General features: G+C 37.3%; 1 protein-coding gene across 1 annotated transcript in view; it reads right to left on the bottom strand.

Annotated features, from left to right (window-relative positions):
- Positions 1 to 15,456, bottom strand: part of LOC108365722 (uncharacterized) — an 84,166-nt gene that overhangs the window by 50,324 nt on the left and 18,386 nt on the right. The gene's annotated exons all lie outside the window — the stretch shown is intronic.

Raw genomic sequence — 15,456 nt, 5'->3', positions numbered from 1 at the left:
GCATGCTACAGCAGGGCTTAGAATGCGTTATTGGACCACTATTAACAATAGCTAGAAGCAGCATAGCATTGGGTTATATACCAGATGTGTGGAGAAGAGCGAAGGTAGTTTTCATCCCGAAGGTTGGAAAGAAGGACCCACTTCATCCAAAATCCTTCAGACCGATCTGCCTCACCTCAACTGTACTAAAAGCTTTAGAAAAGGTAGTAGATAACTATATAAGGACTACGGTCTTAGTGAACTATCCGCTGAATTCGCGCCAGCATGCATATATGGCGGGTCGTTCTACTGAAACCGCCCTATATGCGCTGACAAGTGGACTTCAAGATAGCATAGACAATAAGGATACAGCTATATGCGCCTTTCTGGACATCGAGGGCGCGTTTGACAAGACCTCTCATGCTGCAATAAACAGTGCTTTGATCAGCAGGGGGGTAAACAATACCCTCGAAGCCTGGATTAATTGCGTGCTCCACACCAGAAGGGTAGAATTACAAACCTGTACGAATAATATGGTTGTTGCCGGAACAACAAGGGGCTGTCCACAGGGTGGAGTGCTATCTCTACTGCTGTGGAACATAGTCATCGACGGACTGCTCCAAGAGCTGACAGATGCTGGGTTAACTTGCTAGGGGTACGCCGATGATATTGTAATTATATGCAGGGGGAATTCGAAAACACCCTGTGTGATATAATCCAACTAGGGCTGAATGTAATCAAAAAATGGTGTGTTAAAGTGGGGCTGAATGTTAACCCATCAGAAACTACTATAGTTCCATTCTCAAGGAATTATAAACTGGAGAGCCTAAAAACGACAAGGCTAGATGGAACCAACATTATGTATCAAAAAGAGGTTAAAGTCCTAGGAGTGATACTAGACCTAAAACTACTCTGGAAAGCACACGTGGAAGAAACGACGAAGAAAGCTGTAAGATCATTTATGACGTGTAGGTCCTTGGCAGGAAAGTGTTGGGGATGCACACCAAAGATACTGAGATGGATCTACACGACTATAGTACGACCCATGATGGCTTATGGAGCCATCATCTGGGCCGATAGAACTTCATAACTTGGAACAATCAAAGTGCTCTCCAAGTTACAAAGGCTAGCATGCGTATGCATAACCGGAGCTATGAGAACCTGTCCAACCGCATCCTTGGAGGTTCTTCTAGACCTTACCCCTCTTCATATTTACATACAAACTCAGGCGAAGAGAGCTTTACTACGGATGACTGGTTCCAATATCGGGGCAGAAGGGTATCTTAGCCGTGGGAAGTTAGATATTCTTACGAAGAAGTTCCCTGAAATTGCAATACCGAGGGATACTATGTATCCGAGGTACAGCTTTACAAAGAGGTTTAAAACTGATCTGAGTAATAAGAAGAGCTAGGCTGGCATATCCGAAACGTATCGGATAAACCAAAACATGATTACCTGGGCCCAATTGCACCAATGACTTATCATTTATCACTTTACAACTTTTAGATAAGCCTTTTTATTGAAAAGTAAAGTTGATAAGTGTTGCACTTTTTACTTATCATAAAAAACTTATCAATTTAAAAAAAAATTAATAACTGGCATGTTTTTTGGATAAGTCGATTTGATAACCATTGCACAGCCAATTTCTTTTGCTTTTCAAATAGAGAACTTTTCCAATAATGTGCTTAGCTAAAATGATTACCGTTTCTCAATGGAAAACGAAAGCTTAGCAAACCCATGTGCGATTTGATAAACATTTTCAATTTATCTTTTTTTTCTTACTATGTCGCGCGCACAAAGCACAGCCAATATATTAGCTGTCTTAAAAATTATTAAGGAAAAAAGCAAGTCCGTATTGACTATGTATGTTTACATAAATAATTAAATTTTTCTAAATTAAGGATTATTTATTTGGATCTTTCCAAAATAACTCAGTAACAAAAACACAAAANATGTCTATTTTCCAGGCTGAAACATACGCCATAGAAAGATGCGTGGACTTTAATATCAAGCGAAACTACCGGAATCAGAACATCGCAATCTTGACTGACAGCCAAGCGGCTATCAAATTCCTCAGATCTCACCAGGTAACATCTAAACTGGTGAGGGAGTGCCTCGAAATGCTGAATACCCTTGGCTGACCAATCAGGTTTGGGTTCTCTGGATTCCGGGACATGTTGGTATTAAAGGAAACGAGATTGCCGATAAACTAGCGAAGAAGGGTGCATCGACCCCTTTCACCGGCCCAGAGCCTTTCGGTGGCCTGGGAAAAGGGGCACTCTCCGAACTTGTTCGGTTAGAGGAAGAGGCTCATAGAAAACCCTACTGGGATAATCTACAAGGTCTAGAGCAGTCCAACGCACTTTTAGGAACATATAACCTAAAACGCTTCAAGGAATGTATGAGCTTATCAAAGAATGGCTTAAGAATTGTTACATGAATCCTGACAGGACACTGCAGGCTGAACTATCACCTGACTAAACTGGGAATTTACTCGCATGAGCGATGCAGATTTTGCAGGACGGAAAACGAGACTGCACAGCACATCTTAGAAGAATGTCCTGCACTCATGCACAAACGCAAAAGGCACCTGGGTGAACATATGTTAACCAAAGGCGGATTAATAGACACCCTATAATCCATGAAGGGAACACAATAGATCTTAAGGTCGCAGTGCTTTATCCTCAACAATAATAATAATAATACTGGTACTTCGCTGATCCTTAACGCAAGTGTTGTTTTACAACCTGAAGCAGGTAAACCTAACTTTTTTAACCACTCGCGCAGCTGCGATAACGAGTAGTCTACTTAAAATAGTTGTTTAAATTCGCTCTTATCTACTATTTTGCTTGTACTTATCCTTGTTTTAAACTGCTTCGCTCCTTTTAAATTGTATATACACGTAATATTGATTGTAGATCCTTGTAGATTGCTGTTCCAATTGTTGTATATTATTTCTTATAAATTCGCCATTTGTCGATTATTTCGCCGTTTTTACTGTCCTTGCGATCCTTTTATTTTCCTTACTGTCCTTCTTGCACATACCATTGCTTTTCGCTTTTCATATATTAGGTCAAACGTCCTTTTATAAAATAATTGAGAAGAATAAAAATCTAATTTTTATGAGCATTCTTAGCCCACTTCTGAGCTTGTAAGGATGCCGTTTTTAAAGAAATTATAAGTTTCCCGAATGAACTGCCCGACTCAAACGTTAGTTTTATTCTAACTTCATTTCAATTTCCAAAACCTTTATATATCAATATTTCTATATACACACCAAAAACAAGTAAACATATACAGATCATTCAGACATGACAAGTAAAAAACAAACATATACACAATACAACTATACTCACACAGTAGTTTACAAAAAGAAAATGATCATTCAGTTTTGAATATCATAACGTGCTCTGATAAAAATATTTAGTTCTGAAAATAAATACGGTTTTTCGAAATATCTCAACCTTGACGCCACCTAGGAGGACCATTTTACGCAAACATGATTCCACTTTCATAGCCAGTATATACTTTAAAAAGCAGGCAAAACGGCCCGTAAATACGTTAGATATAAGATTTTTATTTTTTTTGTCGTGGTGGACCTTCCGATGGAAACGCCCATATAAGGTTGTCCTGTAACAATTCTTCCCGATATAAATTGGGCTTTAAAGTGCAGAAATTTGTACTATGGTTAGGATAGCATGTGGTGGGATTTGAAGCCGCGGCCTCGGTGTTTAAGTCAACACCTCAATCTCTACGTGTTGTAATAATAATAAAGTCCAGCGCTTACACAATATATTAGTGTTTGGCCGAACTTCTCCTCCGATTTGTCAAGGGGGCCTTAATGTTGTGGCACAAAGGGGGTGCCTACAGTTTTATGTCGACTCTGAATGGCGATTGTATTTTATGGGAAGCTGTTTTTCATTTTCAAGGTTTGCACACTTCTAACCACTACACCTCAGCGGCTTATATTCGAAACCTATATTCAGATAAATTTTTTGGTTTTTGGTATCGATATTTGGAATATCTAGTCTTTTTATTCCGATATTAATGGGTACCCGATATTTTTAAAGCGATACTTTAAATGAGTACCATATCGATACTTTCGGTTCGATATCGTGTCCCTAATCACTACTAAGGATAGAAAATGGCTGCCAAAGGTTGGCTCTTATAAGAAACGAATTAAAAATTGCGATAACTTTGAATAGGCTACCATTAGTTTTGGCTTTAAAGCATGTACAAAAGTGCGCGCTGCGGAGTTAAGTCCAATAGGATAAGCTCCTGACCATCAAAACCAATTACATCCAGCGAAATTTAAGTCGAAAATAGGTAAACATTGAAACTTCAAATTAGCTTATATATTATTTTTTCTTACTAAACAAAAAAAAAGATAGATAAAAAGATTTTATTGAATGTATTGAATGTATTTCAAACATATTTATGAAAGTACAGGCCATTAATTCACAAGCCATATCAAAGTTTTTGCACTATGACTTTGTTCAATGAAATTGGTCAGCACAATCTTCTCTTTAAAATTTTTTCACGGTTGACCTGTTGCAAAAAAGCTGTTGAACAGTGTTCACTAGGCTGTGTCATTTTTGAGCAACTTTTTTTCAACTAAAAAACAGGCTAAAAACTTTCAAAAAGGTGAAAAAAGAGCCTCTAAAAATTTGAGCTCTTAATATCATGATACAAAAAACAAGGTAGTTCCATTGTCACTTTTTCGTCGCCATATTAACAACCTGACAATTAAGCAGATTGTGACTTTTCGTGCTACCATACCCAATATCTAAAATCCTTCAAATTTTCTTATTAATTTTTTTTCGATTTAAAAATCTTTGTTCTTAAGCATAGTATTTAATTCCTGTTTCACGTGAAAAAGCTGCTAAAGTGCATATAAAATTTGTTTCTGTGAAATAAGTGTGAAATTCCATAACATTTCCTCTGCAAAGTAGTATTCTGTTCACGCTGTGAAAAAGCTTGCAACATTTTTGCAACATGAAGCTAGCAACACAATTCTCATGGCATTTTTAAAAACACGTGTACATTTTAAATTGTGTGAAAGCTGACATTTTATAGAATTCAGTAGCAGCGAAAACAAAGGGGGGTTAAGTGATTAAACCTTACCCAAGCCGATCGTAAAACTTGCAACGCGACTTCAGCTTATGCCTGTCGGTATTGGCAAGAATTTCATCCCTCAAGGTTTAGCTTAACATAGTTCTAGGGATACACCCTGTGATCATGTTACTTTCCAGAAGGTGTCGCGCCCGTTTTTCTCATCTCTCATCTTCATCTCTTTCTGCGTCACCAGAATTTTAGTTTATATGGCTTATACCGCTAGCTCTCGTAGCCGGATACGAGATCGTTTTCATATACCCCCATTTTTCATAGATTTGGGATTGATTTCATTTACCTCTATTCCAGTTCTACGGTGGCACGCTGTATTTTCCAATAAACCCATATTTTTCCATGAGCTTGNATAAGCATTGTAAAAATGAACTGAAAAATTATTTTGGTAGGAAATTGAACGCTCTACAAAAAAGTTCTAATTAATTTTTTTTACAGAGTGAGCCGTTCTGAAGATATTCAAACTTAAAGTTGCAAATGTATGAAATTATGATCTTTATTTTATCAAACTGATACTGATGACTTTTTTTAAGTCTTATTTATGTATTGTTTATGAAACCAAAATACCAATGTACCAAAATAATTTTTCAGTTAATTTTTACAATGCTTATATGTCAAGCTACAAAAATAAGAAAAACAAAACATTTTTTTCCCATGTTATTTATATGTGAAATGGAAAGTTAGGAACAGGCACCACTTAATGATAATATTAAGAGCTCAAATTTTTAGAGGCTCTTTTTTTCACCTTTTTGAAAGTTTTTAGCCTGTTTTTTAGTTGAAAAAAAAAGTTGCTCAAAAATGACACAGCCTAGTGTTCACCTTTGTTTTTAAAAATATATATCTTTAAAACACGATTTGCATTTTACATTCAGTTTTATTGCTAATTACGGCAATAAAGAATTATTTCTGCAATATTGCCCTAGAATTCTTAAAAACCTCAACTGATACCGTTTTATTTGTTGTACAATATTTTCAAAATGACATATTTGCAATTTGCAATTAGTTACACTGAAATACATTTTGGAACGTGGCAAGACAACTTACTCGTGCGCACTTGAAGCCTAGCCTTTAAATCCGCACATACAGACACGAACGAAAAAATAGTGCACTTATACTTGGACGGCCACAACTATTTCTGCAGCTAACAAAGATATCTTCAGCTCAGAAAGTTGGTATTAATGTGTCCATAGCTGTATCTGTTTTCCATAGCTGCAAATGTGGGTGTGTGTGGTGGCCAATTTAAAATCTATTCAAAAGTAATTTCATACAAAATTTCAATTGAAGGCCGTCATAGGGTTTAGTGCACGAAACGGTGCTTTTGATTTTTTTTAGCATCAATAAAACATAATTAGAGACTTAAAAAAATTATGAATTATACAATGAAGTGATACATAAAATCGGGTTGTTTAATTTTTTTTAAATCAATTTCAGTTTTTTTTATGGTAAATGCTGACTCAATAGATCAATGTCGGAAATTATTTAAGCTCATTTAATGCAAGTTTGAGTCGAACATAAAAAGGTGGATACTTTTTTTTTAATATAAAAATCCATTCACTATAGTGCACGTGTGTATGTGTACGGAGTAACTGTAAACGCGTGAGTAACACGACAATCATCTGTGGCATACTAATTTTGACCTCTGCGGTAAAGTCGCGGATATGGTTTTGCCTGACGTCGAATTCGTATCGGCTTGCTTCTTGTGAGTCTCTGTTTCTCAAGTGATGAATAGAACCAAAAAAAAAAAACGAAAAAAAATAAACATTTACATATCAGCGCTTAATTACAAATTCATGCAACACACAGCTGGTAATACATGCGAGTACAACGCCTACACGCTCACGAACAACCACAACAACAACTTCGTAGTGAGTAAAAAAAAGTGTGTGTGAAACTCCTCTGTGCGGGGGGGCGTAAATTTCCAAATATTCGTACAAAGTATTCTTGTCCGATTACAAAATCTTTGCTTTGGTTTGCATGCACAGACATACATACCTGCATACATATCTACGTACCGATTTGATACTTTTTTCGCCTCATTGAGCCACGTACCTAACGTATTGCAAAGATGAAAAAAATCCGGCTTAGAATTCGTTTTGCCTTTTGTGTCCGCTGTTACCACACACAATTAGACATTTACCTACATACATACATTTACCTACATACACACGTTTTATATCACACACAACAGTTACGCCATTGCGACACTTATGGTATCAGCGCTTTTGATCTGAGCGTCCCAGATAAACGGCGCAGATCAGTGTGGAGTCAACCGCCCCAGGCGCAGGCGTAGCTGTGGACAGTTGTTGAACCGGTTCGACAAAGCGGAAAAATTTCCAAAAATTAAGTGCTCAAAAAAAGGAACAAAAGCAGAATGAGCAAGCTTTCGCAAAAGAATAAATTGCAGAATAAAAAAAATATACCCTATATATATATAACGGTATTTTAAAGATTTCGAGATGGAAAATTCAGGAAAGATAGACTCGTCGGATTAAAAATGTCCTTGACTTTTAAACTGACTGACTGGAAGTCCGCCTGAACGCAAATTCCAATATCGCCGTAATGCTGGAAATTTCTCTCAACGGATATCTCGTAGGACTTTTGGTGAAAAATGGGCTCTTCACCCGAAAAAGAGTCGTGTGGATATACATCCATACACTGCTGCGATTAGACTCATTATTACNTGAAATAGTCGTGTGGATATACATCCATACACTGCTGCGATTAGACTCATTATTACGTATGCATGTGTTAGAAGGGTTACGCATAATTTTATTTGATGATTAATGGGTACTAGATATGTATGTCTTCTGATTCTGGTGTAATGAGAGTTAAGTTATAGTCGCGAGACTTTATTCAAGACGCCTGGCTACAGTAGCATAGCGTAATCTTTGACAGGTGGAATATACTATCTGATACCGCTCGTGAGTCTCGAAAGGTCTCTTGAAGGTCAATGCTTGGTATAAGGGTGTGGAAATTTATACAGATGGCTCCAAAATAGATAAAGATACCAAAGACGTAGCTGCGGTATACCGCTTTGACTATAAAATCTGCAGCTTCTTAAACCTATAGAAATTATTTCCTTTTCTGATTTGGTACTACATACGTTTAAGCCGAACCCAACAATTTTTGAATTTCCCTCCCACAGCGTTGTTCTTTCACATTGCCACAGGTTTATGACCACCATTCAAGTGACGGCTTTAATGGTCAGCCATCCAGCATAACCTAATGAGAACAGAAGGTTTGATATCGTAATACGAGACCGGGGCAAAGTCTGGTATATACCGAAATATTTATGGGTGAATTTTGTGTGGAGAGAAACGCCCATAGCATGAAATTTCTATTTTAAAGGTAGGTGTGCAGTTAAAGTTTTACGCCGATTCCCATCGACGGCTATATTTTTATGAGATGCTGTGTTTTCGTGGCAGCATAACTCGGAGATTTGCCATTGCCTGTCGACGGGCGACCGCTAATAGAAAAAACTGTTTTCTGTTTTTGATTTTCCCCTGCGGAATGGTAGTGCGCACTGCTAACCACTATAGCCTCCACCAGGTTAAAATGGCGACGGTAAACATATTAACTCAAATGGCTCTAGTATAGCTCCTCACGAAAACTTAGTTTCTGAAAATGGATTGATTTCGTCTCTGGAACTTCTTTTTTTGGCATGCTTGTCAACCAGCGGTCAATGCTCAGTAGGTACAGCTACTAGTCTAACAATTTTAGGGTTTCACTAACAGGTCGCCTCTGCTTTTAAGTTTAAATTCGGGTCCCATAAGCGCTAATGGCTCTATTCTGTATCAGTGGCAAATTCTTGTCACAGTTGTTTTTACGGTAAAATATACGAAAAAGTTTAAATTTGGCAGTTATAAAAGTTTTGTCACCGATACAGAATTGGGCTATGACTAAAGATTTTAGGGCAAAATTTCGTTGTACATCGTTCCAACTAAGAGTTAGGTCGGATCGTCACTTGAAGTCGATGTGTAATCCGATCTGGATAACTCAGCGGCAGTCTTGTCGGGCCTAATTTGAAGAGTATACAATATTCAATGGAGTTCTGCTTTACTTAACCAGCTTCAACTTCGTTGCTAACGATGTCAGAGCCATAATGGCGGGCTGGTTGTTCGAGGAGATGAGGACCGATTTGCTTTCACGGTGGTGTAAGCTACTATGCTTCAAAAGGCAGCAGACTTCGGAGGCGGCTAATACTTATGGCTTAAAAATACTCGCAAAGTCAAGCAGAAGAACTAATCTTCTTACCCCCAAAGTCAGATAATACATCTGCAAGCACCGTAATGCAACCATAGATGAACAAGTTTAAGTTCAAGGCAAGCATATCAAATTGCCCATGCCAGTCAGCGCTCGACGGGAGAAAGATTCTGAAAGGCCTGTGGATTTCAGTNCAATGCAACCATAGATGAACAAGTTTAAGTTCAAGGCAAGCATATCAAATTGCCCATGTCAGTCAGCGCTCGACGGGAGAAAGATTCTGAAAGGCCTGTGGATTTCAGTTCATATAAAGTCAAATAACCTAACTTACTAATTTTTTGGTAGGGTATATAGTTTATATACAGACGCATGCACACATATGTATGTATGCACAATAGGGAGGTCCAAAATAAGAAAAGTCGGAATTTTAATGCTCTCACCCCCTATGATTGTTCTATATCGCTGAAAAATTTACTCCTTTTTTTTATTTTGAAATAAAAATATATTTAGAGGTCGCTAAAAGAGCTCATGTATTTCCATGTATTTTATATGGGGAAAAAACAAATTTTCGTAGAAATAGTATGGAATTCTTGAAAACCAATCTTTTTCGATCGGAAAACTCTGGTTCTCTTTAGGAGACTTCCAATTACAATACCCAATTGTTTATTTAACTATTTTTTAATACCAAAAATTTTTATTTAATTTTTTATTGGCGGACCTATAATATATAGTTACTATGAAAAAATGGTTAAATAAATAATTGGGTAATAATAATAATAATATTATTATTGGAAATCCCCTGAAGAGGAACAGAGTTTCTCGATCGAAAAATATTGATTTTTAACCGACTTCCNTATTTTGAAATAAAAATATATTTAGAGGTCGCTAAAAGAGCTCAAACTTTTCCATGTATTTTATATGGGGAAAAAACAAATTTTCGTAGAAATAGTATGGAATTCTTGAAAACCAATCTTTTTCGATCGGAAAACTCTGGTTCTCTTTAGGAGACTTCCAATAATAATACCCAATTGTTTATTTAACTATTTTTTAATACCAAAGATTTTTATTTATTTTTTTATTGGCGGACCTATAATATATAGTTACTATGAAAAAATGGTTAAATGAATAATTGGGTAGTAATAATAATAATAATAATATTGGAAATCCCCTGAAGAGGAACAGAGTTTCTCGATCGAAAAATATTGATTTTTAACCGACTTCCAAAAAAGGAGGAGGTTATCAGTACGTCGGAATATTTTTTTTATGTATGTTACCGAATAACTTTGGACCATATCAACCGATTTCGATAATTCTTTTTGCATCGGAAAGGTAGTATCTCAGAGGTGATCCCGTAATAATCTGGTTTAGATACGATCATGGGATCAAGGAATATATATATATAAATATAGTTTTTATTTTAAGTCGGCTTTGTTTTGCTTAAAATTACTTGTCAATAATTCAATATCACTTGTACGAAAAGTAATTTTTTTCCCATATAAAATACATGGAACTTTGAAGGCTTTGAGCGACCTCTAAGTATTTTTTGACCACGCTAATGTACAAGGAATATTCGTTACGCCCCTTTTGCCAGCGCGAGCCAAACCCGATCGGCAACTAATCGAACTCAATGCAATAAAATTGTTTTAAAAGAATTAATAATGGAGTTTATACAATACATACATTCAAATATACATATGTACACACATTCAAATATACATATGTACATACATAAAAGTACAAAAATAATCCAGCTGCAGGCGATTTAGGCCAATTCGCAATGACTTGATTGAACCGCAATGGCATGAAACTCGCAAAGTGAAGTGAATGGATTAAATGGAGTGTTTCGAATTTGAATTTGTTTATTTTCAAAGTTTGACGCGAAATGGCTTTTAACTTTAGCTGTTGTCGAAAGAATTGTGAGCACGATATTAAGCAACATTAATCGTAATAATAACAACAACAATAACAACGCTAATGCGAAATTGACCACCTAAAATTGATATTTACCCATACCAAGATACACACACTTAGTGGTCGGTCAGTGCTGCTAACTATTAAGTCACATTGAGTTCGAGCTGGAACAATTTCGAACCGGCCACCGCTCACAGTTGGCGTTATGGCAATTCAGCAGAGTCCCACTCAAAATACGGAAAAAAAGAATTGAGCCGTTTCACCTACATAGCTTTTTTAACCACCCACCACTTAGTATGTATGCATGGTCATATACATATTGTATATGTATGTAAATATATACCACAATTGGTAATATCAATTCCAGCGTTGCAATTCCATTGAACCACTTCAATTTGATTTGTTAAAAAGCCTTGGAGCCATGCTTAGTCAGCGGGTAACTGTAACATTGCGCCCAATAAGCCGCCTGTAGTGTTGTTGCTGCGTTTGTTACTGGTTAGTTCGTTCGTTTTGTATTTTACGGTTTGTACTTTTTCTCCTCAAACAGTGAGTGGTTTTCGTTATTCCTTAAATGGATATCGTTTGCCAATTATTTTTACGAAAAATATCAATGAGCAATTACAAAAGTTATTAGCAAAGGTCGACTGACCGCATTACTTATTAACTAAGGAATTTTGCATTTTTGAAATAAGTGACTTTCTATTTCGTGAGTGCAAAGAGCTTGAAATGCTTTATAAGAAAGTAAAGCAACTTACGGAAGGTTTTAAAATCAGGCAGAATTCCTGTAATAAGCACCACAGCGTCCTTTTGACCGATTTCTAGAATATCTTCGTCTTCTTTATTGGCGCTGTAACCGCCTAAGCGAGTTTGGCCGAGTCCAAAACAGCAGCAATTCGTTTCTCTTTTATGTCTAATATGGTGTCGAGGAGTTAAAGTGCTTGCATAATGTCTAAAATTGTGATCTGCCAAGACCACAAGAAAGCGACCCCGCCATATAACTAAGCCAACTGCTGCGACTACTGAAGAGCTTCCACCAGTTTCCAAATCTGGAAGCCTAAGAACGGTTTCAATTTTAAAAAGAAAAATCCTTGCGAAATCGTATTTATTCCCTGTGGTCATGCAATCTTGTAAAGGCGAAACCATAGACGAAGGAACGATGAGCTGCATGAAGTTTACAACGACATAAACATGTGCAATATTGATATACATACATACACCACTCCGCTGGCTTCGCCATGTCGTAGGAATGAATGTAAACGCTCCAGCCCTGAAAGTATCCAACGCGGTACACGTTGGGGGTGGCAGAGGAAGAGGGGAGATCCTGTGGAAATACCAAGTACATAAGCACTTAGTTATACTTGGTAGAGGAGAAACGACTGGCGTGCTATGTATGTATATTTGATTCGGCCAAAATCGCTTAGGCGGTTACAGCGCGAAACAAGAAGAAGAATTGTTTTAGAACATTTTTACTGCTATCCCTCCAACAAGACAGGTCCTTTTACCAGGTAGACAAATTTGACAAAGAGTGAAGGAAAATCATTCCAAAATACATATCTGTGTTCGTATGGAACATTAGCTTATGTCGAAAGGCTGACTCTAGTATAATGCGGCATTCGTAGCATACGATTGCGAATGACTCACTGGTGCCGAGGCGTTGCAGTACTTTTGGCAAATAAACGTGCAGAAATAGTTACGATACTAGCAAGCCAATATTCTTATAAAGTCTTATACAAAAAATTCCTTGTCGTTTAAAGAATAAAGGATATGCCGCATTATACTAAAGCCATAAGCTAATTTTCCCGACATAAGCTACTTTTCCGTACGAACACAAATATATTCATCGTAACTATGTATATTTATAAACTTACTTACATACTATATATGTATGTATGCATGTAGATCTGTATGCATGGCAAACACTCATTTTCATGTACATACGTATACGTACATATAGTATGTAAGTATGTACGCAATGAAGCCTAGTGCCCGCAAGTCAGCTGAACTGGTCTCAAATAAAAAGTGAAAGTAAATATTGAGACGGTGCCGCAGAGCGGAACTTTGACGTGAAAATATAATAAACGTCAAACGGGCGTTTGAGAGCAACGGTAGCGCAGCTAGAAGTCAAAGCGGCATAACGACTATTGAAGTCAAACCAACAGTTAGTCAAAATGCCGATAATATGTGTGACTATTTATACAAACATACATATGTATGAAAACATATAGCAGATAGTTTCCAGTTATATGGAATATATTTATGTACATAGTTTCTAAATTCAAGTAAGCACGCATTGGTTGAGTCAAGCGAACGCAATTATCATATAAAGCGTTTAATGTGATCGGATTTATCGTTTGGCGATTGCCGAATAAGGCGAATCAACGGCGGTTTGGTTGCATTGCAGCAGGTCCACTTCGAAACTAAGTTACATACATATTTTATAAATTAAAAGTATAAAAAAGAATACGAAAAGCTGCTTTACAAGCTTAACAGTTGGCTGTAGAGGAAGCGAATTGCAAGCCACCGCAAAAAAGTTACCATTAAGCTCATGCGCCTACCACATACACACACTGATGCTATTATTACGTGTGTGCAAGTACAGTTGAGGGCGACTTGGTATCACCGCATTGCAGGAACTGGCACCGACTAACCCAAACACTCCATAAATTTCGAAAAATTTATTCGAAATTACTATAAACCGTAACTGGCCATTTTTGGGGTTTCAGGCCTATCTGTCTATTCTCGATCCTCTTAATGACTCTTGAAAAACTGGTCGATCTGCACATCATGCCTACTGCAAAGGTAGATCGGTAGAAACATATTTTCACTCAGTTATAGAGAGTATCGTTCCTTATCGCAGAAACATTTCTCAGTTGGTGCCTTCCTCGATATATGTACATATACATACATACATACATACTTATCGTACGCTTTGCCACTTTGGTTCGTTTTCGTCAACAGCTTGCTGGATACTATAGGGCGGTCATGTGGTTTCTCACTCTGATGACTTGGCACCAACAGCCAAACAAAAATGTCTTGGGAGCTCTGTATGAACTGATGAAACAAGTAATGTACTTTATTAAAAACTGGCCTTCCAGTTGTAGGTTAGATGTAAACACTGGCATGACGGAGCTTATTGTCTTAACAACGACAAATAATATTCTTAAATTCCCTTAAAGAGCGGATTTTAATCAAATCTCTCTGAGTCGGTAGCATTTATTGCTATAGAGGCCCCATTGGCAAACGCTGGAACATCTTGTATGGTAACCTTGTGCGGTGAAGTGTTCTAGATACATATACAAGTCCACTATGGTTAAACAGCAGGAGGAAGTACAAAGTACATGTATAGTAATTTTATAAATAGATTAGGGTTCTTGGATCTTCGGTAATACCTACGAAAAAGGTCAGGAAATAACTGAACGATTATGTAAGATCACTTAGTTATCACGCTTGAACGGGGTTCAAGTAACAGCGATATCGCAGGAAATTGCTTGGTGGGTTGGCTAAGAAGGCCTTGAGGAATTGTCCACAAATAAGGAGATTTTAGGGGCTCTACTAACGACATATGGTATGGTCTGGATAGATGGCCTTTTAGTCAGCTTAGCTGGGTGAAAACTGTGAAATGTAAAGCGGTTAGGTGCTTTTGCCCACAGGTAGACCGGTGCCGGTCTAGGAGGTTCGTGGAACTAAAGAAAAGTCATCTCTCGTTCCTGTTAGGAGTCTTAAATAGTTATTATCTGATTTTAAGCCAATCAAGTTGATCTGCCCAGTTTCGTGCGATTACGGTACACGCACATTGAGTCTGGCTTTTTTCATACCATCGATGAACTTTCGGGAATAGACATCATCCACTTGAGGAACTCTGCTGTGAGCCCGAAGCATTTTTTTTTAAACCCAACCTTACCTCACCTTATAACCTATTTCCACCAAGGCTCAGGCAAATGCCAAAAATTTTAGCATCGCGTGATCGGCAAAGTTTACTTGTATCTTAATTTTTGGTAATCTCCTGTATCCAATAGGTATAAACTGCAGTTAAGAGTTGATGGAAATTAACTGTAACATTATGAAAAAAATTTGATTTGTATTTAAAAAAAATGGCCACATTTAACCGATCAAGTATGGGTGTGCTAATTAACTGACCACCACTGTGCAACGCGAACTGGTCATTACTTTTCGCACTGTCATTGCTGAGTGTATTTTTTTAGCCGTGTATATGCAGTAAATTTTGTTTTTGTTTTGTTG

The sequence above is a fragment of the Rhagoletis zephyria genome, unplaced genomic scaffold (assembly GCF_001687245.7).
Source record: "Rhagoletis zephyria isolate East Lansing unplaced genomic scaffold, Rhagoletis_zephyria_1.1 Rzeph_scaffold_01975, whole genome shotgun sequence".
NCBI classification, from domain to species: domain Eukaryota; kingdom Metazoa; phylum Arthropoda; class Insecta; order Diptera; family Tephritidae; genus Rhagoletis; species Rhagoletis zephyria.
Note: the sequence above shows the minus strand (reverse complement) of the source record. Positions and strands in the feature narration are given on the sequence as shown.